This window comes from Carassius auratus, unplaced genomic scaffold, assembly GCF_003368295.1.
Source record: "Carassius auratus strain Wakin unplaced genomic scaffold, ASM336829v1 scaf_tig00036493, whole genome shotgun sequence".
Lineage (NCBI taxonomy): Eukaryota > Metazoa > Chordata > Actinopteri > Cypriniformes > Cyprinidae > Carassius > Carassius auratus.
The window spans coordinates 32,501-59,151 of NW_020526307.1; the positions used below are offsets into that span (position 1 = coordinate 32,501).

Below are 26,651 nucleotides of genomic sequence, written 5' to 3' on the forward strand. Positions count from 1 at the left end.
TGCCTGGGAATACCAGGTGCTTTAACTTTTTGGAAAATTTCACGATTTATATAATAATCTTGCAAAAAAAAAAAAAAAAAAAAAAAGTCAATGCCCGATATCTGAATCTTAGCAGGTTTAGGTCTGGTTAGTACTTGGATGAGAGACTGCCTAGGAATACCAGGTGCTTTAAGCTTTTGGGTTTTCTTTCCTACTTATATAATGTACTGGCGATTAGATGGGCTGGTCTTTAAATAGCCCTCTGCCGATCTCTGAATCTTACCAGGTTTAGGTCTGGTTAGTACTTGGATGAGAGACCGCTAGGAAAATACCAGGTGCTTTAAGCTTTTTTGAAATTTTTCACTTAGTATATAATAATTTAGCCAAAAAATAGAGTCAATGCCCGATCTCTGAATATTAGCAGGTTTGGGCCAGGTTAGTACATGGATGGGAGAACTGCCTGGGAATACCAGGTGCTTTAACTTTTTGGAAAATTTTCACGATTTATATTAATAATCTTGCAAAGAAAAAAAAAAAAAAAAAAAAAATGAGTCAATGCCCGATCTCTGAATCTTACCAGGTTTAGGTCTGGTTAGTACTTGGATGAGAGACTGCCTAGGAATACCAGGTGCTTAAGCTTTTTTGAAACTTTTCACTTTGTATATAATAATTTAAGCCAAAAAATAGAGTCAATGCCCGATCTCTGATATTAGCAGGTTTGGGCCTGGTTAGTACATGGATAGGGAGACTGGCCTGGGAATACCAGGTGCTTTAAACTTTTTGGAAATTTCACGATTTATATAATAATCTTGCAAAAAAAAAAAAAAAAGTCAATGCCCGATATCTGAATCTTAGCAGGTTTAGGTCTGGTTAGTACTTGGATGAGAGACTGCCTAGGAATACCAGGTGCTTTAAGCTTTTGGGTTTTCTTTCCTACTTATATAATGTACTGGCGATTAGATGGGATGGTCTTTAAATAGCCCTCTCTTTGCAGCAGTCTTCGATTACGGCCATACCAACCTGGCTATGCCCGATCTCGTCTGCTCTCGGAAGCTAAGCAGGTTTGGGCCTGGTTAGTACTTGGATGGGAGACCGCCTGGGAATACCAGGTGCTGTAAGCTTTTTTGGAACTTTTCACTTAGTATATAATAATTTTGCCAAAAAAATAGAGTCAATGCCCGATCTCTGAATATTAGCAGGTTTGGGCCTGGTTAGTACATGGTTTGGAGACTGCCTGGGAATACCAGGTGCTTTAAACTTTTTGGAAAATTTCACGATTTATATAATAATCTTGCAAAAAAAAAAAAAAAAAAAAAAAGTCAATGCCCGATATCTGAATCTTAGCAGGTTTAGGTCTGGTTAGTACTTGGATGAGAGACTGCCTAGGAATACCAGGTGCTTTAAGCTTTTGGGTTTTCTTTCCTACTTATATAATGTACTGGTGATTAGATGGGCTGGTCTTTAAATAGCCCTCTCTTTGCAGCAGTCTTCGCTTACGGCCATACCAACCTGGCTATGCCCGATCTCGTCTGCTCTCGGAAGCTAAGCAGGTTTGGGCCTGGTTAGTACTTGGATGGGAGACCGCCTGGGAATACCAGGTGCTGTAAGCTTTTTGGAAACTTTTCACTTAGTATATAATAATTTTGCCAAAAAATAGAGTCAATGCCCGATCTCTGAATATTAGCAGGTTTGGGCCTGGTTAGTACATGGTTTGGAGACTGCCTGGGAATACCAGGTGCTTTAAACTTTTTGGAAAATTTCACGATTTATATAATAATCTTGCAAAAAAAAAAAAAAAAAAAAAAAAAAAGTCAATGCCCGATATCTGAATCTTAGCAGGTTTAGGTCTGGTTAGTACTTGGATGAGAGACTGCCTAGGAATACCAGGTGCTTTAAGCTTTTGGGTTTTCTTTCCTACTTATATAATGTACTGGCGATTAGATGGGATGGTCTTTAAATAGCCCTCTCTTTGCAGCAGTCTTCGCTTACGGCCATACCAACCTGGCTATGCCCGATCTCGTCTGCTCTCGGAAGCTAAGCAGGTTTGGGCCTGGTTAGTACTTGGATGGGAGACCGCCTGGGAATACCAGGTGCTGTAAGCTTTTTGGAAACTTTTCACTTAGTATATAATAATTTTGCCAAAAAATAGAGTCAATGCCTGATCTCTGAATATTAGCAGGTTTGGGCCTGGTTAGTACATGGTTTGGAGACTGCCTGGGAATACCAGGTGCTTTAAACTTTTTGGAAAATTTCACGATTTATATAATAATCTTGCAAAAAAAAAAAAAAAGTCAATGCCCGATATCTGAATCTTAGCAGGTTTAGGTCTGGTTAGTACTTGGATGAGAGACTGCCTAGGAATACCAGGTGCTTTAAGCTTTTGGGTTTTCTTTCCTACTTATATAATGTACTGGTGATTAGATGGGCTGGTCTTTAAATAGCCCTCTCTTTGCAGCAGTCTTCGCTTACGGCCATACCAACCTGGCTATGCCCGATCTCGTCTGCTCTCGGAAGCTAAGCAGGTTTGGGCCTGGTTAGTACTTGGATGGGAGACCGCCTGGGAATACCAGGTGCTGTAAGCTTTTTGGAAACTTTTCACTTAGTATATAATAATTTTGCCAAAAAATAGAGTCAATGCCCGATCTCTGAATATTAGCAGGTTTGGGCCTGGTTAGTACATGGTTTGGAGACTGCCTGGGAATACCAGGTGCTTTAAACTTTTTGGAAAATTTCACGATTTATATAATAATCTTGCAAAAAAAAAAAAAAAAAGAGTCAATGCCCGATCTCTGAATCTTACCAGGTTTAGGTCTGGTTAGTACTTGGATGAGAGACTGCCTAGGAATACCAGGTGCTTTAAGCTTTTTTGAAACTTTTCACTTTGTATATAATAATTTAGCCAAAAAATAGAGTCAATGCCCGATCTCTGAATATTAGCAGGTTTGGGCCTGGATAGTACATGGATAGGAGACTGCCTGGGAATACCAGGTGCTTTAAACTTTTTGGAAAATTTCACGATTTATATAATAATCTTGCAAAAAAAAAAAAAAAAAAAAAAAATGAGTCAATGCCCGATCTCTGAATCTTACCAGGTTTAGGTCTGGTTAGTACTTGGATGAGAGACTGCCTAGGAATACCAGGTGCTTTAAGCTTTTTTGAAACTTTTCACTTTGTATATAATAATTTAGCCAAAAAATAGAGTCAATGCCCGATCTCTGAATATTAGCAGGTTTGGGCCTGGTTAGTACATGGATGGGAGACTGCCTGGGAATACCAGGTGCTTTAAACTTTTTGGAAAATTTCACGATTTATATAATAATCTTGCAAAAAAAAAAACAAAAAAAAAAAAGTCAATGCCCGATATCTGAATCTTAGCAGGTTTAGGTCTGGTTAGTACTTGGATGAGAGACTGCCTAGGAATACCAGGTGCTTTAAGCTTTTGGGTTTTCTTTCCTACTTATATAATGTACTGGCGATAAGATGGGATGGTCTTTAAATAGCCCTCTCTTTGCAGCAGTCTTCGCTTACGGCCATACCAACCTGGCTATGCCCGATCTCGTCTGCTCTCGGAAGCTAAGCAGGTTTGGGCCTGGTTAGTACTTGGATGGGAGACCGCCTGGGAATACCAGGTGCTGTAAGCTGTAAGGGAAACAGGTCAATTTAGCTCAAAGGGAATCATTTAAGATTTTAAAGGGAATTTGAACAGAATCACTGTTTCACGGCTGTTCACGGAGACGCGCCTGCGGTTCAGTGAACGAGCCGTTTAACATCAAATCTGCGCTGGATACTAATATCCAAACTATAGTGAAACACTATCAATTAGCACAGTAACAAGATCGGCAGCTTAAGACATTAACTTGTAAGCACAAAACACAAGATACTTCTCTTTTCAATATGAATAAGGCTTTATTAGATAAATCTAAGACATATAAACTAATCTAACACATAAACGCACGCACACACACATTCACACAAGTTGCAGGAATATCGAAAGTTAGGGAAAGATGAGTTTAAGAGAATGGAAATATGGAATCCCAAGTTTACAGCAATACGTTATATTGCATAGACATGAACAACCATCAATCACGTAATTAGCCCTTGCATTGAGTTCCTCAATGTGACTAAAATTATATTAGATACACCAGCACAACAAATATCTGGGGATACGTTGCCTTAGTTTCCTGTGAAAAAGGAGCCTCGGTGAAAGGGCTATCCCGAGGTCGTTGATTGGCTGGAAGTTCAGTCTCTGAAGTGACGTCTTGGGAAGCCCGTGGTTGCTGGGCGTTGGCTGAAAGTGCAGAGTCGTGTTCGCTGGTTGAAGTTGAATGGACGTTACAAAACTTAACTCAGAACACGAAACTCTCAAACGGAAAAGAAAAGAAATAATGTTTGACGAGACTAGGTTGTGTTCCTTCTCATAGTAGCAGCAGGCAGGCACGCTGGAACCGCGCTCAAAGAACAATGATGACTACCGCATGGCTAGATGCTACAAGCTAAAGCTAGGTAGCAAAGCTACAAGCTAAAAGCTAAGAGCAGGCATGACTGATAGCACGAGCAATGCTAGAACTAAAAGCCGACATGGCTAATAGCAGCAGCTAGACTAGAACTAAAAGCAGACTAAAAGCCGACATGGCTAATAGCAGCAGGCAGACTAGAACTAAAAGCAAGATTTAATCGTGTCCAAAGTTTTTAAACTTCCTTGTTGGCCACCCCTCAAATGTTGCCTTGACCAATCAGATATGTTCTTGGGGTGGGTATCATAAATCATTGTTTATCTTACCAAGCATGTGGTTCTTGCCTCACAGGGTCTAATTTTGGACATGATTCCTATAACATGATTATGATATATTTTACAAATAAATGATTGTCAGGACAATATCAAGCAAGAAAATGCGATTATTTGAATACTAGACATGACTAGGTATCCTATAGTTATCAAAAGACATACACAATAAGTGATTATACATGATAGTCAAATGTGTGGGTTACACGTAAATGAATATGGAGTTAAGCAATGGAATGATTCATTCATAAGTCTTTTTTAAGTTCATTCTGGTCCATATATAATATATAAAAAGGGTTTCTTTGCCATTCTCTGGCAAAGGACTTTTCTGTGAAGACAAAGGTTTAAAGCCCTTCCCCCTTAGGAATTTCAGTCTGGTTTCACTGGCTGGGGGGGAAGTCAATGCAAGTATTTAACTTGATCTCCTGGGTTTACATGTGATGTCCAGCGTTGCATTTCAATCACGAACAATAAATTTGACAATCTCTTCTTCGAATTAAAATTGTCAATAATTGTTCTATTGGTGTTTATGTTGAAAGCTGTTGTGTGAACAAGTTGGTTGGTTGGTTGGTTATCTTGCTTAGTTCCTGTGGCACTAGAACTGATTTATGACTTCCTGAGGAATTCAGCTCATGTTTCAGTGCACACAGCTCTGATAGACTCTTTGATTTGTCTGATTTGACTCATTTCTGCTACAAAGCTTTTTGGAAACTTTTCACTTAGTATATAATAATTTTGCCAAAAAATAGAGTCAATGCCTGATCTCTGAATATTAGCAGGTTTGGGCCTGGTTAGTACATGGTTTGGAGACTGCCTGGGAATACAAGGTGCTTTAAACTTTTTGGAAAATTTCACGATTTATATAATAATCTTGCAAAAAAAAAAAAAAAAAAAAAAATGAGTCAATGCCCGATCTCTGAATCTTACCAGGTTTAGGTCTGGTTAGTACTTGGATGAGAGACTGCCTAGGAATACCAGGTGCTTTAAGCTTTTTTGAAACTTTTCACTTTGTATATAATAATTTAGCCAAAAAATAGAGTCAATGCCCGATCTCTGAATATTAGCAGGTTTGGGCCTGGTTAGTACATGGATGGGAGACTGCCTGGGAATACCAGGTGCTTTAAACTTTTTGGAAAATTTCACGATTTATATAATAATCTTGCAAAAAAAAAAACAAAAAAAAAAAAGTCAATGCCCGATATCTGAATCTTAGCAGGTTTAGGTCTGGTTAGTACTTGGATGAGAGACTGCCTAGGAATACCAGGTGCTTTAAGCTTTTGGGTTTTCTTTCCTACTTATATAATGTACTGGCGATAAGATGGGATGGTCTTTAAATAGCCCTCTCTTTGCAGCAGTCTTCGCTTACGGCCATACCAACCTGAGGGCGCTAGAGAGCTAGTGAGAAACAGGAAGTGTGTTGGCTATAGGGAGGTGAGAAAGGCTCACCCAAACTTTTGTGTTGTTTTTTTGCGTTGTTTTTGTTCAAGATAAGTATTTTTGTTTCTAGTTTTTTGTGTTATTTTTGTTATTTGTCCTCCCAACAGCTTTGCTGTTTGGGAGGGATCTTTTTAGTTTTGTGTTTTTTGTTAAAATGGACGGATTAACGGCTACAGACATGGATTTGGCAAAAAAGACAAGGCAGCTAACTGAAAATGGACTGGATCAAAGACAACGAGAAAAGGATTACCCAGAAAGGCGAATGAAACGGATCTATACCAAGGAAGCAACGGTAGTGATTGATTTGACGGAGGTACAAGATGGGAGAGCAGAGGACATTATAGAAGCATTGAAAGACAAGATCGAAGTGACTAGCATACTAGCGGTAAGACCAAAAATGATGAAACAATATGAAATTACATTGGAAAAAGAGGAAGATATTGAGAAACTGGAAGAAGGATTGATGATTAAAGGAAAGACTTGTGAAATTAAAAAGTTGAACAATAAGGATTTTGCTGTATCTTTCATGCATCTGCCTGCTTACTTGGAGGATGACAATATTTTAAAGAAGCTGGAGGGATGGGGGGTGACTCCTATCTCACAGATCAAAAGGAGATTCTACCCAGGCACCCGCATTGAGGATGGAACGAGGTTCCTGAGAGTACGGTTTCCAAAAGAGGTGGCTTCCCTGCCCTACAGCACGAGAATGGAGACGGAAGAAGGACCTCAGTATTTCAGGGTGATACATAGCCAGCAGGTGAGAACCTGTAGGTTATGTATGAGCCCTGAACACATGATGAAGGACTGTCCTGACTTCAAATGCTATAAGTGCTCGGAAAGGGGACATTTCGCGAGGGACTGTAATGCGGTGAGGTGCCCGGACTGCAGGCTTGTGTTAAACAAGTGCGAGTGCTGGTTCGGAGAACAACATCAGGAGGAAGAGCAGGGGTGTGGGCAGATGCATGAGGAAGCCGGTGAAGAGGAGCTACACGAAAACACGGAAGGGACACCAAGAGAGGATACCACAAGCACGGACGTTGAAGAGGAAAGTGAAAGGACTGGATCAACGCAGTGCAGTGAGGAAACGGGGTCACTGATGGAAATAACTGATACTTTACAGATTCAACTGGAAAAGACAGAGGATCAGGAGTGGGTCAGCGAGGATGGGAGAATGGACAAAGACAGTGAATGCATCAACGATGCCGGCACTACAGGAATCAATAAAAGAAGAAGACAAACTAAGGTAACACCAAATTTAGAGAAAGCCAAAAGAAAAGTATTAAAACAAGGATGTGATGAAAAACAAGACAGTGGGGAAATGGTAAAGGAAGGAGAGTGAATGAACTGACAAAATGGGGATTTTATGGCTTTTATTTTATTTTATGGTGCTGAAAATTGTGACTTTTAATGCTAGAGGATTAATGAATGTTTATAAATTTGAAAAGGTGAAGGAATTGTGTCGAAATGAAGATGTGATTTTATTGCAAGAGACAAACTGGAAAGAGAATGTTATGGAGGATATTAGAAAAAGATGGGAAGGGGAATTACTTGTTAACAATGAAGAGGAAAAAATGGGAGGAGGAGTGGCGGTTTTAATAAGAAAAGACAGAGGTATAAAGACAAAACTTATATATAATGATAAAAAAGGAAAATGTATGGTGGTAGAAATCGAAATGGAAGAAGACAAATTTGTTCTAGTGAACGTGCACGCTCCCAATGGAGAAAAAGAAAAGAAAATATACTTTAATGTTTTAGCTGATGTAATTGAAAAATGGGGGAAGGTGGTGATTGCAGGGGATTTTAACACTGTTTTTAGTAAAATGGATATGGCAAATGGGATGGTTTTTAAATCGGATGGGGGTAGAAAAGAATTAAGGTCATTGATGGAAGAGAAAAATATGATTGATGTGTGGCGGGAAAGAAATGGAAAAAAGAAGGAATTTTCAAGAAGACAGTTGGTGGGGAATTTTATGTGCCAAACCAGAATAGACTATTTTTTAAGTACCAGAAATCTTGAATGTTTCATTGATGGAATATTTTACAAAGAAACGACCTTAAGCGATCACAAAATGGTTTTAATGACGATGGATTTTAAAAGACAAACAAAGGGACCTGGGGTGTGGATTTTAAACACTGAGGTTTTAAAGAATGAAAGTTTTAAAAAAGAGATTGAAATGATATTAGATGGGAGGAAAAAAGACCTGATGTATATGGAAGACAAAAGGCAATGGTGGGAAAATGTTAAGTATGATATTAAGAAATATTCTATGAACTACTGTAATTTATTACAAAAGGTTAAAAGAACCAAGGAGAGAGAAATAAGGAGAACTCTAAAAGAGGAGTTAAATAAAAACCAAGTAGATGTGCAAAAAGTAATTGAAATAGAAAATACGTTGAGAAAAATAGAAGAGGAGAAATGCAAGGGGGCAATGTTGAGAAGCAAAGCAAAATATACGGTGGAAGGGGAAAAATGTAACAGATTCTTTTTTAATCTTGAGAAAAGCAGGGGGAGAGCGGAAACAATTAAAGAACTTAAAAGTAGCAATGGAATGGTGGTCTCCGATACAGAGGGGATTTTAAAAGAAGTGAAATCATTTTATGAGGAACTTTTTAAGTCTGAGGGGGGAGATGAGGAAAAAATGAATATTTTGTTGCAACAGATAACAAGGAAAGTTGGCGAACAGGATAAAAAAATATGTGAAAGGGAAATAGAAACTGAAGAGATCATACATGCCATAAATCAATTAAGAGTGAGGAAAAGCCCCGGAGTAGATGGTATTGGAAGTGAGTTTTACAAAGTTTTTAAAGAAAAAGTAAGCGTGATTTTAAATGAAATTTTTGAAGAAGTTTTTAAAAAAGAAAGAGTAAGCCCAAGAATGGGGCTAGGATTAATGAAAATAATATACAAGAAAAAAGGAGACAAAACTGAGCTGAAAAATTTTAGACCCATTACAATGCTAAACACTGATTTTAAAATTTTAGCCAAGGTCTTAGCAAACAGATTAAAAAATGTCATGCCAAATATAATAGAAACAAACCAGGCGTATGGAGTAAAGGCGAGAGATATAGCAGATGTTACTAGCAGCATTAGAGATATAGCAGGGTATATAAAAGAAAAAGGCAAAAGTGCTTATGTTATTAGTATGGATTTTGAAAAGGCTTTTGACAGAGTTGAACATGGCTTTTTATTTGCAGTTTTAAAGGAATTTGGGTTTGGGAATAATTTTATTAAATGGATTTCGGTTTTATACAGGGATATTTTTACAAAAGTAAAATGCAATGGTTTTTTAACTCAACCTTTTAAAGTTTTAAGATCCATAAGACAGGGGTGTCCATTGTCGGCGCAGTTGTACTCATTGGTAGCAGAACCTTTAGGGCTTTTAATAAATAGAGAAAAAAGAATAAATGGAATACAAATGGAAGAGGGAGAAGAATTAAAGACAATATTTCAATATGCTGATGACACGACAATTGTGGTTGAAAATGTAGAAAGTGTTAAAAGAGTGATGGAGAAAACAAAACTGTATTGTGAGGGTTCGGGTGCAAAGATAAATGAAGAAAAAACTGTATACATGAAATATGGAAGGGCAGAGGTTCTTACAGGGGTCTGTAAGTTTACAGAGGTGCAAGAAATAAAGATTTTAGGAATAATTGTAGCAAAGAATGAAAAGGAGGCTACGGACAGTATGTGGGAAGAGACGGTGGGAGGGATGGAAAGAAGACTGATTTTCTGGAGAAGCAGGTTTTTAAGTTTAAAAGGGAAAATTTTAGTTGTAAACATGCTAATGTTATCTAGAATGTGGTATACATTACATGTGATGCCATTGCCAGACTGGGTTTTTAAGAGAATAAAGAAATGTGTTTTAGAATTTTTATGGGACAAAAAGCCTCCAAGAATTGCATATTTTACACTGATTGGGAAACCGGGGGAGGGAGGGATTGGTTTGGTGGATGTAGAACAAAAAATGAAAAGCATGAGAGTAAAGGTGGTAAGAAAATATTTGGATGATACGAACAGAGCAGAGTGGAAGAGATTGATGGCTCTTTATTTAAATAAATGTGGGAATTTTAATTTGGGGGAAAATGTTTTATGGATGAAGCTTAAGAATTGGATGATGGAGGGGATCCCACCATTTTACAAAGAGGTTTTAAGCGCTTGGAGGCTTTTTTTAACAGAGGTGGATTTTAATCCGGAGGGGAGAGAAATGATTTTAAATCAACCTCTGTTTTTAAATGGGAAAATAAAGATGCAAGAGTATGATATCTATTTTAAGAAGTGGTTGCAAGCAGGGTTTGTAAAGGTGAGGGATGTTTTATGGGAATTTAAAGAGGGATTTTTACCACTTCAAGTGATCATAGATGCAATGGATGAGGAGGAGGACGACTTTAATGTAAATGTTTTAAAAAGACAATATGAACAAGTAAAAAAAGCAATCCCAGGACAATGGCTGGAAGAAATTATTAAGGAGGGAGAAAAAGAAAAGAAAATGAGCGTGTTTCTAAAATGTAAAGACAATATGGTGAATTTTAATTTGGGTTCTGTTAAAATGTTTTATGGGTTTTTTATAAATAGAGTTTTTAAAAAACCTCTTGCCAATCAGTTATGGATAAGGCATTTTAATGAAATTGAAGAGGAAGATATATGGAAGAACATGACATGGAAATGGTTGGATGTGGATTTACAAAGTTTTGATTATTTTATTAGACAAAATGTGATTTTTACTGAAATGAGATTCTGTGCAATGCAGAAAGAAACTAATGCCCAATGCAGAGTTTGTAAAAAAGAAGATGAAGGAATTTTACATTTGTTTTTATTCTGTGAGAAGTTGAGCCCATTTTTTAAGGAATTAAAGGAAATAATCAAAGACTTAAGAGATAATGAGGGGGACTGTAACTGGAATAGATTTTTTATGTTGGGAATGGCAGAGAATACAGCAAACAAGAAACTAATTAATTTGTTTTTAATTTTGGCCAAAAAAGCAATATGGAAAAGAAGGAATATAGTCAAAAACAGAGATTTTATTGCTAACCTATGGTTGATTTTTAAACAGTTGGTTGAAGATTATGTAAAAATGCTGTACAGTTATTTTAAACTGGAAAACAAGATGGGGGATTTTTATGGAATTTTTACGAAGGAGGTTACATATATTTTAAAACAAAAGCACTTTTATATGCCAAGAGAAGATTAAAGAATTTGATGAATTTGTGAATTTAGATGTTTTTGGTTTTTAGTGTTATGCATATTTTGGAAAAATGCTTTTGTGAAATGCTTTTGTTTTTATGAAAATTTCCCTGTAAAAGCTTTAAAGTCTTGTACACAACTTATATTTTGACTGTGAATAAAAAAAAAAAAAAAAAAAAAAAAAAAAAAGCTATGCCCGATCTCGTCTGCTCTCGGAAGCTAAGCAGGTTTGGGCCTGGTTAGTACTTGGATGGGAGACCGCCTGGGAATACCAGGTGCTGTAAGCTTTTTGGAAACTTTTCACTTAGTATATAATAATTTTGCCAAAAAATAGAGTCAATGCCTGATCTCTGAATATTAGCAGGTTTGGGCCTGGTTAGTACATGGTTTGGAGACTGCCTGGGAATACAAGGTGCTTTAAACTTTTTGGAAAATTTCACGATTTATATAATAATCTTGCAAAAAAAAAAAAAAAAAAAAAAAGTCAATGCCCGATATCTGAATCTTAGCAGGTTTAGGTCTGGTTAGTACTTGGATGAGAGACTGCCTAGGAATACCAGGTGCTTTAAACGTTTGGGTTTTCTTTCCTACTTATATAATGTACTGGTGATTAGATGGGCTGGTCTTTAAATAGCCCTCTCTTTGCAGCAGTCTTCGCTTACGGCCATACCAACCTGGCTATGCCCGATCTCGTCTGCTCTCGGAAGCTAAGCAGGTTTGGGCCTGGTTAGTACCTGGATGGGAGACCGCCTGGGAATACCAGGTGCTGTAAGCTTTTTGGAAACTTTTCACTTAGTATATAATAATTTTGCCAAAAAATAGAGTCAATGCCCGATCACTGAATATTAGCAGGTTTGGGCCTGGTTAGTACATGGTTTGGAGACTGCCTGGGAATACCAGGTGCTTTAAACTTTTTGGAAAATTTCACGATTTATATAATAATCTTGCAAAAAAAAAAAAAAAAAAAAAAAAGAGTCAATGCCCGATCTCTGAATCTTACCAGGTTTAGGTTCTTGTTAGTACTTGGATGAGAGACTGCCTAGGAATACCAGGTGCTTTAAGCTTTTTTGAAACTTTTCACTTTGTATATAATAATTTAGCCAAAAAATAGAGTCAATGCCCGATCTCTGAATATTAGCAGGTTTGGGCCTGGTTAGTACATGGATGGGAGACTGCCTGGGAATACCAGGTGCTTTAAACTTTTTGGAAATTTTCACGATTTATATAATAATCTTGCAAAAAAAAAAAAAAAAAAAAAAAATGAGTCAATGCCCGATCTCTGAATCTTACCAGGTTTAGGTCTGGTTAGTACTTGGATGAGAGACTGCCTAGGAATACCAGGTGCTTTAAGCTTTTGGGTTTTCTTTCCTACTTGTATAATGTACTGGCGATTAGATGGGATGATCTTTAAATAGCCCTCTCTTTACAGCAGTCTTCGCTTACGGCCATACCAACCTGGCTATGCCCGATCTCGTCTGCTCTCGGAAGCTAAGCAGGTTTGGGCCTGGTTAGTACTTGGATGGGAGACCGCCTGGGAATACCAGGTGCTGTAAGCTTTTTGGAAACTTTTCACTTAGTATATAATAATTTTGCCAAAAAATAGAGTCAATGCCCGATCTCTGAATATTAGCAGGTTTGGGCCTGGTTAGTACATGGTTTGGAGACTGCCTGGGAATACCAGGTGCTTTAAACTTTTTGAAAAATTTCACGATTTATATAATAATCTTGCAAAAAAAAAAAAAAAAAAAAAAAAGTCAATGCCCGATATCTGAATCTTAGCAGGTTTAGGTCTGGTTAGTACTTGGATGAGAGACTGCCTAGGAATACCAGGTGCTTTAAGCTTTTGGGTTTTCTTTCCTACTTATATAATGTACTGGTGATTAGATGGGCTGGTCTTTAAATAGCCCTCTCTTTGCAGCAGTCTTCGCTTACGGCCATGCCAACCTGGCTATGCCCGATCTTGTCTGCTCTCGGAAGCTAAGCAGGTTTGGGCCTGGTTAGTACTTGGATGAGAGACTGCCTAGGAATACCAGGTGCTTTAAGCTTTTTTGAAACTTTTCACTTTGTATATAATAATTTAGCCAAAAAATAGAGTCAATGCCCGATCTCTGAATATTAGCAGGTTTGGTCCTGGTTAGTACATGGATGGGAGACTGCCTGGGAATACCAGGTGCTTTAAACTTTTTGGAAATTTTCACGATTTATATAATAATCTTGCAAAAAAAAAAAAAAAAAAAAAAAGAGTCAATGCCCGATCTCTGAATCTTACCAGGTTTAGGTCTGGTTAGTACTTGGATGAGAGACTGCCTAGGAATACCAGATGCTTTAAGCTTTTTTGAAACTTTTCACTTTGTATATAATAATTTAGCCAAAAAATAGAGTCAATGCCCGATCTCTGAATATTAGCAGGTTTGGGCCTGGTTAGTACATGGATAGGAGACTGCCTGGGAATACCAGGTGCTTTAAACTTTTTGGAAAATTTCACGATTTATATAATAATCTTGCAAAAAAAAAAAAAAAGTCAATGCCCGATATCTGAATCTTAGCAGGTTTAGGTCTGGTTAGTACTTGGATGAGAGACTGCCTAGGAATACCAGGTGCTTTAAGCTTTTGAGTTTTCTTTGCTACTTATATAATATACCGGTGATTAGATGGGCTGGTCTTTAAATAGCCCTCTCTTTGCAGCAGTCTTCGCTTACGGCCATACCAACCTGGCTATGCCCGATCTCATCTGCTCTCGGAAGCTAAGCAGGTTTGGGCCTGGTTAGTACTTGGATGGGAGACCGCCTGGGAATACCAGGTGCTGTAAGCTTTTTGGAAACTTTTCACTTAGTATATAATAATTTTGCCAAAAAATAGAGTCAATGCCCGATCTCTGAATATTAGCAGGTTTGGGCCTGGTTAGTACATGGTTTGGAGACTGCCTGGGAATACCAGGTGCTTTAAACTTTTTGGAAAATTTCACGATTTATATAATAATCTTGCAAAAAAAAAAAAAAAAAAAAAAATGAGTCAATGCCCGATCTCTGAATCTTACCAGGTTTAGGTCTGGTTAGTACTTGGATGAGAGACTGCCTAGGAATACCAGGTGCTTTAAGCTTTTTTGAAACTTTTCACTTTGTATATAATAATTTAGCCAAAAAATAGAGTCAATGCCCGATCTCTGAATATTAGCAGGTTTGGGCCTGGTTAGTACATGGATGGGAGACTGCCTGGGAATACCAGGTGCTTTAAACTTTTTGGAAAATTTCACGATTTATATAATAATCTTGCAAAAAAAAAAACAAAAAAAAAAAAGTCAATGCCCGATATCTGAATCTTAGCAGGTTTAGGTCTGGTTAGTACTTGGATGAGAGACTGCCTAGGAATACCAGGTGCTTTAAGCTTTTGGGTTTTCTTTCCTACTTATATAATGTACTGGCGATAAGATGGGATGGTCTTTAAATAGCCCTCTCTTTGCAGCAGTCTTCGCTTACGGCCATACCAACCTGGCTATGCCCGATCTCGTCTGCTCTCGGAAGCTAAGCAGGTTTGGGCCTGGTTAGTACTTGGATGGGAGACCGCCTGGGAATACCAGGTGCTGTAAGCTGTAAGGGAAACAGGTCAATTTAGCTCAAAGGGAATCATTTAAGATTTTAAAGGGAATTTGAACAGAATCACTGTTTCACGGCTGTTCACGGAGACGCGCCTGCGGTTCAGTGAACGAGCCGTTTAACATCAAATCTGCGCTGGATACTAATATCCAAACTATAGTGAAACACTATCAATTAGCACAGTAACAAGATCGGCAGCTTAAGACATTAACTTGTAAGCACAAAACACAAGATACTTCTCTTTTCAATATGAATAAGGCTTTATTAGATAAATCTAAGACATATAAACTAATCTAACACATAAACGCACGCACACACACATTCACACAAGTTGCAGGAATATCGAAAGTTAGGGAAAGATGAGTTTAAGAGAATGGAAATATGGAATCCCAAGTTTACAGCAATACGTTATATTGCATAGACATGAACAACCATCAATCACGTAATTAGCCCTTGCATTGAGTTCCTCAATGTGACTAAAATTATATTAGATACACCAGCACAACAAATATCTGGGGATACGTTGCCTTAGTTTCCTGTGAAAAAGGAGCCTCGGTGAAAGGGCTATCCCGAGGTCGTTGATTGGCTGGAAGTTCAGTCTCTGAAGTGACGTCTTGGGAAGCCCGTGGTTGCTGGGCGTTGGCTGAAAGTGCAGAGTCGTGTTCGCTGGTTGAAGTTGAATGGACGTTACAAAACTTAACTCAGAACACGAAACTCTCAAACGGAAAAGAAAAGAAATAATGTTTGACGAGACTAGGTTGTGTTCCTTCTCATAGTAGCAGCAGGCAGGCACGCTGGAACCGCGCTCAAAGAACAATGATGACTACCGCATGGCTAGATGCTACAAGCTAAAGCTAGGTAGCAAAGCTACAAGCTAAAAGCTAAGAGCAGGCATGACTGATAGCACGAGCAATGCTAGAACTAAAAGCCGACATGGCTAATAGCAGCAGCTAGACTAGAACTAAAAGCAGACTAAAAGCCGACATGGCTAATAGCAGCAGGCAGACTAGAACTAAAAGCAAGATTTAATCGTGTCCAAAGTTTTTAAACTTCCTTGTTGGCCACCCCTCAAATGTTGCCTTGACCAATCAGATATGTTCTTGGGGTGGGTATCATAAATCATTGTTTATCTTACCAAGCATGTGGTTCTTGCCTCACAGGGTCTAATTTTGGACATGATTCCTATAACATGATTATGATATATTTTACAAATAAATGATTGTCAGGACAATATCAAGCAAGAAAATGCGATTATTTGAATACTAGACATGACTAGGTATCCTATAGTTATCAAAAGACATACACAATAAGTGATTATACATGATAGTCAAATGTGTGGGTTACACGTAAATGAATATGGAGTTAAGCAATGGAATGATTCATTCATAAGTCTTTTTTAAGTTCATTCTGGTCCATATATAATATATAAAAAGGGTTTCTTTGCCATTCTCTGGCAAAGGACTTTTCTGTGAAGACAAAGGTTTAAAGCCCTTCCCCCTTAGGAATTTCAGTCTGGTTTCACTGGCTGGGGGGGAAGTCAATGCAAGTATTTAACTTGATCTCCTGGGTTTACATGTGATGTCCAGCGTTGCATTTCAATCACGAACAATAAATTTGACAATCTCTTCTTCGAATTAAAATTGTCAATAATTGTTCTATTGGTGTTTATGTTGAAAGCTGTTGTGTGAACAAGTTGGTTGGTTGGTTGGTTATCTTGCTTAGTTCCTGTGGCACTAGAACTGATTTATGACTTCCTGAGGAATTCAGCTCATGTTTCAGTGCACACAGCTCTGATAGACTCTTTGATTTGTCTGATTTGACTCATTTCTGCTACATATATCCCCCTTTCGATCGGCGAGGTGTTTAGGTGAAGACATCGTCGATCGCTGGAGAAACAAAGGCAGAAGAAGCAGACAAACACAGCAAACAGCAAGACAACACCTCCATGACAGTTACTGTACTGGTGCAGGCATCAGGTTATTTAGGTACACGTGGTTAAGTTCAATTAGTCAATGTAGTTTAGCACATTGAGGATAGTTTAGATCGTCTTGGAAATTGTTTTTATTTTGATTCATCAATCAAATTTGTGGTTAACTTTGTTTGGTTCTTCTAGGTCGTCTTACTTTACATGTTTACCATTAGTTTTCTAGTAATTTCATTTTCAATTCAATGAATTGACCTATCATGCATGGAGCTCTCTGGCTTCCATTCAGTTTAGAGTGGCTGGCGGATATTAGGTGTTGCGAGTCAATCCTAATATCAGACCTTTGACCCTCGCAGGGTGTCTAGGCGTTTCACCTACTCAGGAAAGAGGGGAAGGAGAAGGATAGGTAGAAGAAGAACAAAACAAAACAAGGCTGCTGTGGGTTTTCCTAGCATGGGTTACAACTACTATTGAGCTAGGATGTCAGGTGCAGCTAGTGTGTCATGAACCTTAACTTAGTGTCAGGTGTTCTACCTATTGTGAGGATGGCTGCACGTTTCTTCATGGTGGGTATGTGTAACTTTGTTACACTAAAAGTTGGATATTCTACCTGTGGGAAGAATATGTTTGTTGACTGTGTTATCAGTAGATGTGTTTACCTCTGGGTGTAGGTAATGTTGTGTGTTACTGGTGTAGTGCATGTGTGGTCAGATCTGTTCAAGTCTGTGTTGTCTCCCCCTTTTTCTAGCATGTCACTGAAGACTGGCTCTCAGCATCCTTGGCTTGGATGAGGGCGTGTCCATGGTCTAATGAGGGGTCAGTCCAGCAAGGCAGGAGGTTCTTTGGCAGACAGTCGGAGGCAGTTTGGCATGGCTGTGTGAAGCTGAGTTGCAAAACTTGTCTCCTATGTTGCATGCTTCTTGTGATGCCTTCTGGCTGTAGCAGACTTTCTGACCTTCTGTGCTCTGGTGGTTGCTGTTGCACAGACAGGGAATTTGGAACTTGGAGTTGGAGTTCATTTGACAGTTTGTTAGTGACTGAGGTGATGTCCTTTAGTAACTCAGATTTTTCATCAACAGTTGGCCGTGAAAGACTTGTTCGTTCTGGGTCGTTGTTGAACAGGTGCTTGTCATCTCTGATGTGGTGCACCAGGTGATCACCGGCCTTCCGTTCTGTCGCTGGTCACAGCGAGCACGACTCAACTTTGTGGTCATATGCATGTAAATTGTCTTGAAGGAACTCTCTTAGTTGTTCCATGACTTGTTCCGTGTCTTCTAATGGTAAGCGGTTATGTTCTTGTGCATACTCAGCACTGTGCATGTCTGAGTGGTGCTGAGGTGGGTTTTGTTGTCGCTTACCCACACGAGTTGCTTTTGGATGAGTCAGGTGATTACCTTTGGATCTCTGGTTAGGTTTCCAGATGTTATCCTTTTGGTTTCTTGAGAAGCGTGGCTGGTCCCATGGATTTTTCCAGCAGTTGGGCTGAAAGCGGTCGTGGATATGGGCGTCACGTTCTCTGTGCTCTTGATGGAAGACTCTGGTGTTGTGATGCCACTGGGTGTCGTCCAGTGCAAGGCTTGAGTCTTTGTTGACAGAGTTCAAGAGTGTGGATGTTTTGCTACCTTTCTTTGAGGCCACCTTCTGCTTGTTATAGGCCTTCTGTGTTAGGTCACGCAACTGTTGGATGGTCATGGAGTTCGGACAGGCCATGACACCTAGATGGTGACTGACTCCAGGGTGCAGATTTCTTAGGAAGAGGCTTTTGAAGTTCACATCCTCTTCAAGGTCAGGGCTGTTGTGTGCACCAAAGTAGGCTTGTCGGAGTCGGTTGTAATAAGCTTGTGGAGTCTCTTGACGACCTTGTTTGGTTTCCAAGGCAGTTAACAGTCCATGTTCAGACTCTGGGTCTGTAAACTCTTTAATCAGGACCTCACGAAGTCGCTGGTAGTTTGACTTGGTTTGACTGGGCTGTCGATCTAGAAAGTTTTGTACCTCGGAACTGGACGTGGCTCTAAGGAGGTATAACCAGTCTCTGTCAGTCACATGAGGTCTCACTTCCAGGTGAAATTCGATATCTCGCAGGTAAGCTTGGATGTCGGGGCTCTCTGTGGAGTCCGGGTTGAACCTGCTGATGTTTTCAGACAGCTTGTTGAGGTCTTTGATTGTCATCCCGTGTGCAGCTTCAAGGTCTTGGACGGGAGGTTTTCTTTCGTTGGCAGGAAAGGGTTGTGTGGCGAAGGCAGGTGAGGTTTTGGGTTGTGGCCCTTCGCTCCTTTCGTCATATGCCAGTTCTTGGACGTGGGACTCTGCTCTGCTCAGCAGTGATGAGGCTAAGGGAGGTTTCTCTTTCCTTGGCTCTAGTTTGTGCTTGTAAGCATTTTGGAGTTCTTTTCTGACCATGTAGAGCTCATCATTGGTATCGTCTAGTTGTTGGGTCAGATTGTCCATTTCAGTTCTGTACCTTTCAAGGTGGTCTTTTAAAGCACTGATTTCAGAGTTCTTGTTTCTGATGTCTAGCTTGGCTTTCTCTAGTAGCTGTTCGGCATACTGGAGTCTGTTTACCAGGTCTTTCTGAGCAGCCGTTGCATGTTGCTGGTCGAGCTGAGCTGCTGCCAGGGCTGCTAGGAGCTTCATAACTTTTTCTGTTGTATCCTGCTCCCTCTCGCTGGGTGCTTTGAGTTGATCTTGAACTTTCACTTCCAGCTTGTCTATGCGATGTTGAGCACGTGTCAGCTCCTCTTGAAGGTGGGTGATGTGCTTGTCGCTCAGTTTCAGCTGGGTGGTGAAGGCATAGCTTAGTGAGCTCGTGATCTTGACTAGCTCTTCGTGGTTGTTGTTCTGGCTTGAATCTTGTGTCAGGAATCTTCTCAGGATTAGGATTATTATTAAAAATAATAACAGTTCAAATGTCTTTGGAGTGAGGCTGTCTGTTATGCCTCTCAGCCAAATGTTCACATCTTCCCCATGGGCAATGGGGTCTGCAGTCTGCGGCATGTTGGCACGCTAGGGAGAAGAGAGACTGACACAGATCTGTGTGGAGTAAAAGCCTATGTGTGGTGGGACAACTAAGTGTTGTATCAGTGATTGTGAACCACTAGTGAAATGTGGTGATGACTGTGTTGGTCTCAGGCTGTCTAAGTAGACTAGAGATGCGAAGACTTTGTCACTCTAATGAGGAAGAGGAAAAGAGAGACAGAGGTGAAAAACAAATTCAAATGACAAGCAAAATTTCTGTTTTTCAAATGAGGAAAATTATTTTTTCCAATTAAATGTTATCAAAAACGTAAACAATATTATTATATTTCTTGCTTTGGACAAAAGAATACAATAATAATTCTGATATCTCTTTTCTTAGTCTGACAGGATTGACACCGTACACCTTTCAGTTGGACCGCTCACCAGGGAGGCTGCGAAGGTGACAGTTGTTCAACACGTATCTCTATTAAATTGATCTCATCGTTGGATGAGATGCTAAAACTTGGATTGCGTTTCCAAATGTAGGGAGGTTAGGAAGAACAAATGAGAGGATGATTACAATCAAATTCATAAGGATAATTCTTCGTCTTTGGCACGATTGTGTATTTACTTCACTTAGAATTGATTGATGGTTCTTTCATGTCCTACAAATGTAAAAAGAGAAGAGGAAAGTAAAGGAGAGAGAGGACGGAGATGGTAAGTCTCAGTAGCGGTTATCTGAACTACAAGGAGAGCGTTGTGTTAGTTGCTGCACAACTAATCAAACAAAATAAACTTTTTAAGTGAAAGAGAGTTGTCTTTCTAATTTATTTGAACTCGTAGTGAGGGATAACAATGTCTCCTTTTAGGGCTCAGGTTTGTCGTTCCCAGGCTAGGATACACAAAAGAAATGGTAAGAAATAGGAAAATTTAAAAAAATTAATAAATGGGCAAAATATGCAAAAATGAAATTAAAAAGAGGAAATCAATACGTAAAACAATAGTGGTTAAGTGTATAACCAAAATAGGAAGAGGGGTAAAACGCATTCAAATAAGTAAAGGTCTGAATAGCATATATTCAGATGGGTAATAAATAAATTAGGAAGAATAAGTTTACTTAACTTCCAAAGTTCAAGGCTTATTCATTCCTAAAATAATTAAGACCAAAAGAGAATACTAGAAATAAAAGATCATATGAAATGATCTGAGAGGGAAATTTTAAATGATTCAAAATAAATTTAATGTTTCAATTAAATTTCAATTTGACAATTAATAATTGTGAGTCAGTATTTCCCTTTCTAGTAAAATGAAAATAACTGGTCTAGTGAGAAAACAGAGCGATAAAAAGAAAGAGACTAACAAGTGTTAGTTAAGATGTTTAAAATGGTTAAATCACGTCAGCGTTGCCCAAACACACATTATTCTACCACTGGATGGTAATGCTAACGGCTAACCTTTGAGGCTAGTGGCTTTAGTATAGACTTCAATGTAAATGCAATGGTTTCGTTAGCTTAGCGACACCGTGGAGTTTGTGCGCTGCGCGTGCACAGTTCGGAGTTGCTCCGGAAGTACGTTAGGCTTCCGGGTCACGGTCGTCACTATGGCAACCAAAACACATTCTAGTGGATCAGCACATGAATCGTTGCATTGTTGCAAATACAGTTAAGCATGTTACATGAAATGTCGGCTCATTTCAACACTGTACAAATAACAACACCGCCTTTCAGTTGGTTTTGCGATGTGGCACTTAAACTCTCAGTTTGTATAGAGTTAAATTTATCTTACTTCAAATAGCAGCTTCCTGCTGTAGTTATTATATCAATCTCAGCAATTTGATTCTCCGTGCCAGTTTTTCTGGACACAAACATAAAAGTTTTCCTTCGCTGTTGGTACACAGTTAAAATTTACTTGATCAAGCTTTTAAAACACTCCCATTCAAATTACTCTCGGGCACACGCAGTGTTACGCGAGATTGCATTCACTTTGTGAACGGATACAAATGGGCAAACATTGTTCTCTAATGTTTAACGTTAACTTAGGGGAGTCGAATATCAAATTTGATTCGGCAGTGGAACACGCACTGGCAATCAAACTATATGAAATATGAATACGGGGACTTTGATAAATAGATTGAGGAACCCGCTCAAAACTATTCTTTATTCACCGATTTATATCCCTTTTGAAACACTAACAGTTTAGCTCCGTTCAGCAAACAGTGACTGAGATAGCGTTTGAGACACTGGAACACGCAGTGAAATCAAATCAGCTATAAAACAAGGCATTACACAAATGAGGAACACGCTCAATTTCTACCTTATTGTACGTTCTCAGATGTTTACTTTTAAGTTCACTTACTGCTGTTAACAAAGGGGAGACGGACTCGAGTTAAAGTCTCCTCTAGCTCCTTTCATTCAAGCGGGAGGGCGCGCGCTGCTTACGTCACGCAAACACACACACATACTCAGGTCTCGGAAGCTTTTCATCCGTCATTCCTTTAGCAAAATCAAAGATTAAATAACTTGGTTTATGCTCACAATTTAGGTTAAACTGCCCGCAATCATTCTCCACCATTATAAATGTAAGGGAAACAGGTCAATTTAGCTCAAAGGGAATCATTTAAGATTTTAAAGGGAATTTGAACAGAATCACTGTTTCACGGCTGTTCACGGAGACGCGCCTGCGGTTCAGTGAACGAGCCGTTTAACATCAAATCTGCGCTGGATACTAATATCCAAACTATAGTGAAACACTATCAATTAGCACAGTAACAAGATCGGCAGCTTAAGACATTAACTTGTAAGCACAAAACACAAGATACTTCTCTTTTCAATATGAATAAGGCTTTATTAGATAAATCTAAGACATATAAACTAATCTAACACATAAACGCACGCACACACACATTCACACAAGTTGCAGGAATATCGAAAGTTAGGGAAAGATGAGTTTAAGAGAATGGAAATATGGAATCCCAAGTTTACAGCAATACGTTATATTGCATAGACATGAACAACCATCAATCACGTAATTAGCCCTTGCATTGAGTTCCTCAATGTGACTAAAATTATATTAGATACACCAGCACAACAAATATCTGGGGATACGTTGCCTTAGTTTCCTGTGAAAAAGGAGCCTCGGTGAAAGGGCTATCCCGAGGTCGTTGATTGGCTGGAAGTTCAGTCTCTGAAGTGACGTCTTGGGAAGCCCGTGGTTGCTGGGCGTTGGCTGAAAGTGCAGAGTCGTGTTCGCTGGTTGAAGTTGAATGGACGTTACAAAACTTAACTCAGAACACGAAACTCTCAAACGGAAAAGAAAAGAAATAATGTTTGACGAGACTAGGTTGTGTTCCTTCTCATAGTAGCAGCAGGCAGGCACGCTGGAACCGCGCTCAAAGAACAATGATGACTACCGCATGGCTAGATGCTACAAGCTAAAGCTAGGTAGCAAAGCTACAAGCTAAAAGCTAAGAGCAGGCATGACTGATAGCACGAGCAATGCTAGAACTAAAAGCCGACATGGCTAATAGCAGCAGCTAGACTAGAACTAAAAGCAGACTAAAAGCCGACATGGCTAATAGCAGCAGGCAGACTAGAACTAAAAGCAAGATTTAATCGTGTCCAAAGTTTTTAAACTTCCTTGTTGGCCACCCCTCAAATGTTGCCTTGACCAATCAGATATGTTCTTGGGGTGGGTATCATAAATCATTGTTTATCTTACCAAGCATGTGGTTCTTGCCTCACAGGGTCTAATTTTGGACATGATTCCTATAACATGATTATGATATATTTTACAAATAAATGATTGTCAGGACAATATCAAGCAAGAAAATGCGATTATTTGAATACTAGACATGACTAGGTATCCTATAGTTATCAAAAGACATACACAATAAGTGATTATACATGATAGTCAAATGTGTGGGTTACACGTAAATGAATATGGAGTTAAGCAATGGAATGATTCATTCATAAGTCTTTTTTAAGTTCATTCTGGTCCATATATAATATATAAAAAGGGTTTCTTTGCCATTCTCTGGCAAAGGACTTTTCTGTGAAGACAAAGGTTTAAAGCCCTTCCCCCTTAGGAATTTCAGTCTGGTTTCACTGGCTGGGGGGGAAGTCAATGCAAGTATTTAACTTGATCTCCTGGGTTTACATGTGATGTCCAGCGTTGCATTTCAATCACGAACAATAAATTTGACAATCTCTTCTTCGAATTAAAATTGTCAATAATTGTTCTATTGGTGTTTATGTTGAAAGCTGTTGTGTGAACAAGTTGGTTGGTTGGTTGGTTATCTTGCTTAGTTCCTGTGGCACTAGAACTGATTTATGACTTCCTGAGGAATTCAGCTCATGTTTCAGTGCACACAGCTCTGATAGACTCTTTGATTTGTCTGATTTGACTCATTTCTGCTACAAAGCTTTTTGGAAACTTTTCACTTAGTATATAATAATTTTGCCAAAAAATAGAGTCAATGCCTGATCTCTGAATATTAGCAGGTTTGGGCCTGGTTAGTACATGGTTTGGAGACTGCCTGGGAATACAAGGTGCTTTAAACTTTTTGGAAAATTTCACGATTTATATAATAATCTTGCAAAAAAAAAAAAAAAAAAAAAAATGAGTCAATGCCCGATCTCTGAATCTTACCAGGTTTAGGTCTGGTTAGTACTTGGATGAGAGACTGCCTAGGAATACCAGGTGCTTTAAGCTTTTTTGAAACTTTTCACTTTGTATATAATAATTTTGCCAAAAAATAGAGTCAATGCCCGATCTCTGAATATTAGCAGGTTTGGGCCTGGTTAGTACATGGATGGGAGACTGCCTGGGAATACCAGGTGCTTTAAACTTTTTGGAAAATTTCACGATTTATATAATAATCTTGCAAAAAAAAAAACAAAAAAAAAAAAGTCAATGCCCGATATCTGAATCTTAGCAGGTTTAGGTCTGGTTAGTACTTGGATGAGAGACTGCCTAGGAATACCAGGTGCTTTAAGCTTTTGGGTTTTCTTTCCTACTTATATAATGTACTGGCGATAAGATGGGATGGTCTTTAAATAGCCCTCTCTTTGCAGCAGTCTTCGCTTACGGCCATACCAACCTGAGGGCGCTAGAGAGCTAGTGAGAAACAGGAAGTGTGTTGGCTATAGGGAGGTGAGAAAGGCTCACCCAAACTTTTGTGTTGTTTTTTTGCGTTGTTTTTGTTCAAGATAAGTATTTTTGTTTCTAGTTTTTTGTGTTATTTTTGTTATTTGTCCTCCCAACAGCTTTGCTGTTTGGGAGGGATCTTTTTAGTTTTGTGTTTTTTGTTAAAATGGACGGATTAACGGCTACAGACATGGATTTGGCAAAAAAGACAAGGCAGCTAACTGAAAATGGACTGGATCAAAGACAACGAGAAAAGGATTACCCAGAAAGGCGAATGAAACGGATCTATACCAAGGAAGCAACGGTAGTGATTGATTTGACGGAGGTACAAGATGGGAGAGCAGAGGACATTATAGAAGCATTGAAAGACAAGATCGAAGTGACTAGCATACTAGCGGTAAGACCAAAAATGATGAAACAATATGAAATTACATTGGAAAAAGAGGAAGATATTGAGAAACTGGAAGAAGGATTGATGATTAAAGGAAAGACTTGTGAAATTAAAAAGTTGAACAATAAGGATTTTGCTGTATCTTTCATGCATCTGCCTGCTTACTTGGAGGATGACGATATTTTAAAGAAGCTGGAGGGATGGGGGGTGACTCCTATCTCACAGATCAAAAGGAGATTCTACCCAGGCACCCGCATTGAGGATGGAACGAGGTTCCTGAGAGTACGGTTTCCAAAAGAGGTGGCTTCCCTGCCCTACAGCACGAGAATGGAGACGGAAGAAGGACCTCAGTATTTCAGGGTGATACATAGCCAGCAGGTGAGAACCTGTAGGTTATGTATGAGCCCTGAACACATGATGAAGGACTGTCCTGACTTCAAATGCTATAAGTGCTCGGAAAGGGGACATTTCGCGAGGGACTGTAATGCGGTGAGGTGCCCGGACTGCAGGCTTGTGTTAAACAAGTGCGAGTGCTGGTTCGGAGAACAACATCAGGAGGAAGAGCAGGGGTGTGGGCAGATGCATGAGGAAGCCGGTGAAGAGGAGCTACACGAAAACACGGAAGGGACACCAAGAGAGGATACCACAAGCACGGACGTTGAAGAGGAAAGTGAAAGGACTGGATCAACGCAGTGCAGTGAGGAAACGGGGTCACTGATGGAAATAACTGATACTTTACAGATTCAACTGGAAAAGACAGAGGATCAGGAGTGGGTCAGCGAGGATGGGAGAATGGACAAAGACAGTGAATGCATCAACGATGCCGGCACTACAGGAATCAATAAAAGAAGAAGACAAACTAAGGTAACACCAAATTTAGAGAAAGCCAAAAGAAAAGTATTAAAACAAGGATGTGATGAAAAACAAGACAGTGGGGAAATGGTAAAGGAAGGAGAGTGAATGAACTGACAAAATGGGGATTTTATGGCTTTTATTTTATTTTATGGTGCTGAAAATTGTGACTTTTAATGCTAGAGGATTAATGAATGTTTATAAATTTGAAAAGGTGAAGGAATTGTGTCGAAATGAAGATGTGATTTTATTGCAAGAGACAAACTGGAAAGAGAATGTTATGGAGGATATTAGAAAAAGATGGGAAGGGGAATTACTTGTTAACAATGAAGAGGAAAAAATGGGAGGAGGAGTGGCGGTTTTAATAAGAAAAGACAGAGGTATAAAGACAAAACTTATATATAATGATA

The 26,651-nt window shown here is 39.1% G+C and overlaps 9 non-coding genes and 1 pseudogene across 9 annotated transcripts; all 10 read left to right on the forward strand.

Moving 5' to 3' along the window:
* Positions 1 to 981: 981 nt before the first annotated feature.
* LOC113082518 (5S ribosomal RNA) lies at positions 982 to 1,100 on the forward strand. Its single transcript, XR_003282714.1, has one exon. It is a non-coding gene; the product is annotated as a 5S ribosomal RNA (ribosomal RNA).
* Positions 1,101 to 1,470: 370 nt separating this feature from the next.
* Positions 1,471 to 1,589, forward strand: LOC113082562 (5S ribosomal RNA). The gene has a single exon (XR_003282752.1). It is a non-coding gene; the product is annotated as a 5S ribosomal RNA (ribosomal RNA).
* A 373-nt stretch (positions 1,590 to 1,962) lies between these two features.
* On the forward strand, positions 1,963 to 2,081 carry LOC113082563 (5S ribosomal RNA). Its single transcript, XR_003282753.1, has one exon. It is a non-coding gene; the product is annotated as a 5S ribosomal RNA (ribosomal RNA).
* A 361-nt stretch (positions 2,082 to 2,442) lies between these two features.
* On the forward strand, positions 2,443 to 2,561 carry LOC113082565 (5S ribosomal RNA). The gene has a single exon (XR_003282755.1). It is a non-coding gene; the product is annotated as a 5S ribosomal RNA (ribosomal RNA).
* Positions 2,562 to 3,501: 940 nt separating this feature from the next.
* LOC113082566 (5S ribosomal RNA) lies at positions 3,502 to 3,620 on the forward strand. Its single transcript, XR_003282756.1, has one exon. It is a non-coding gene; the product is annotated as a 5S ribosomal RNA (ribosomal RNA).
* Positions 3,621 to 12,037: 8,417 nt separating this feature from the next.
* LOC113082513 (5S ribosomal RNA) lies at positions 12,038 to 12,156 on the forward strand. Its single transcript, XR_003282709.1, has one exon. It is a non-coding gene; the product is annotated as a 5S ribosomal RNA (ribosomal RNA).
* A 662-nt stretch (positions 12,157 to 12,818) lies between these two features.
* LOC113082567 (5S ribosomal RNA) lies at positions 12,819 to 12,937 on the forward strand. The gene has a single exon (XR_003282757.1). It is a non-coding gene; the product is annotated as a 5S ribosomal RNA (ribosomal RNA).
* Positions 12,938 to 13,307: 370 nt separating this feature from the next.
* LOC113082529 (uncharacterized) lies at positions 13,308 to 13,426 on the forward strand (annotated as a pseudogene).
* Positions 13,427 to 14,074: 648 nt separating this feature from the next.
* On the forward strand, positions 14,075 to 14,193 carry LOC113082576 (5S ribosomal RNA). Its single transcript, XR_003282765.1, has one exon. It is a non-coding gene; the product is annotated as a 5S ribosomal RNA (ribosomal RNA).
* A 658-nt stretch (positions 14,194 to 14,851) lies between these two features.
* Positions 14,852 to 14,970, forward strand: LOC113082568 (5S ribosomal RNA). The gene has a single exon (XR_003282758.1). It is a non-coding gene; the product is annotated as a 5S ribosomal RNA (ribosomal RNA).
* Positions 14,971 to 26,651: the final 11,681 nt, after the last annotated feature.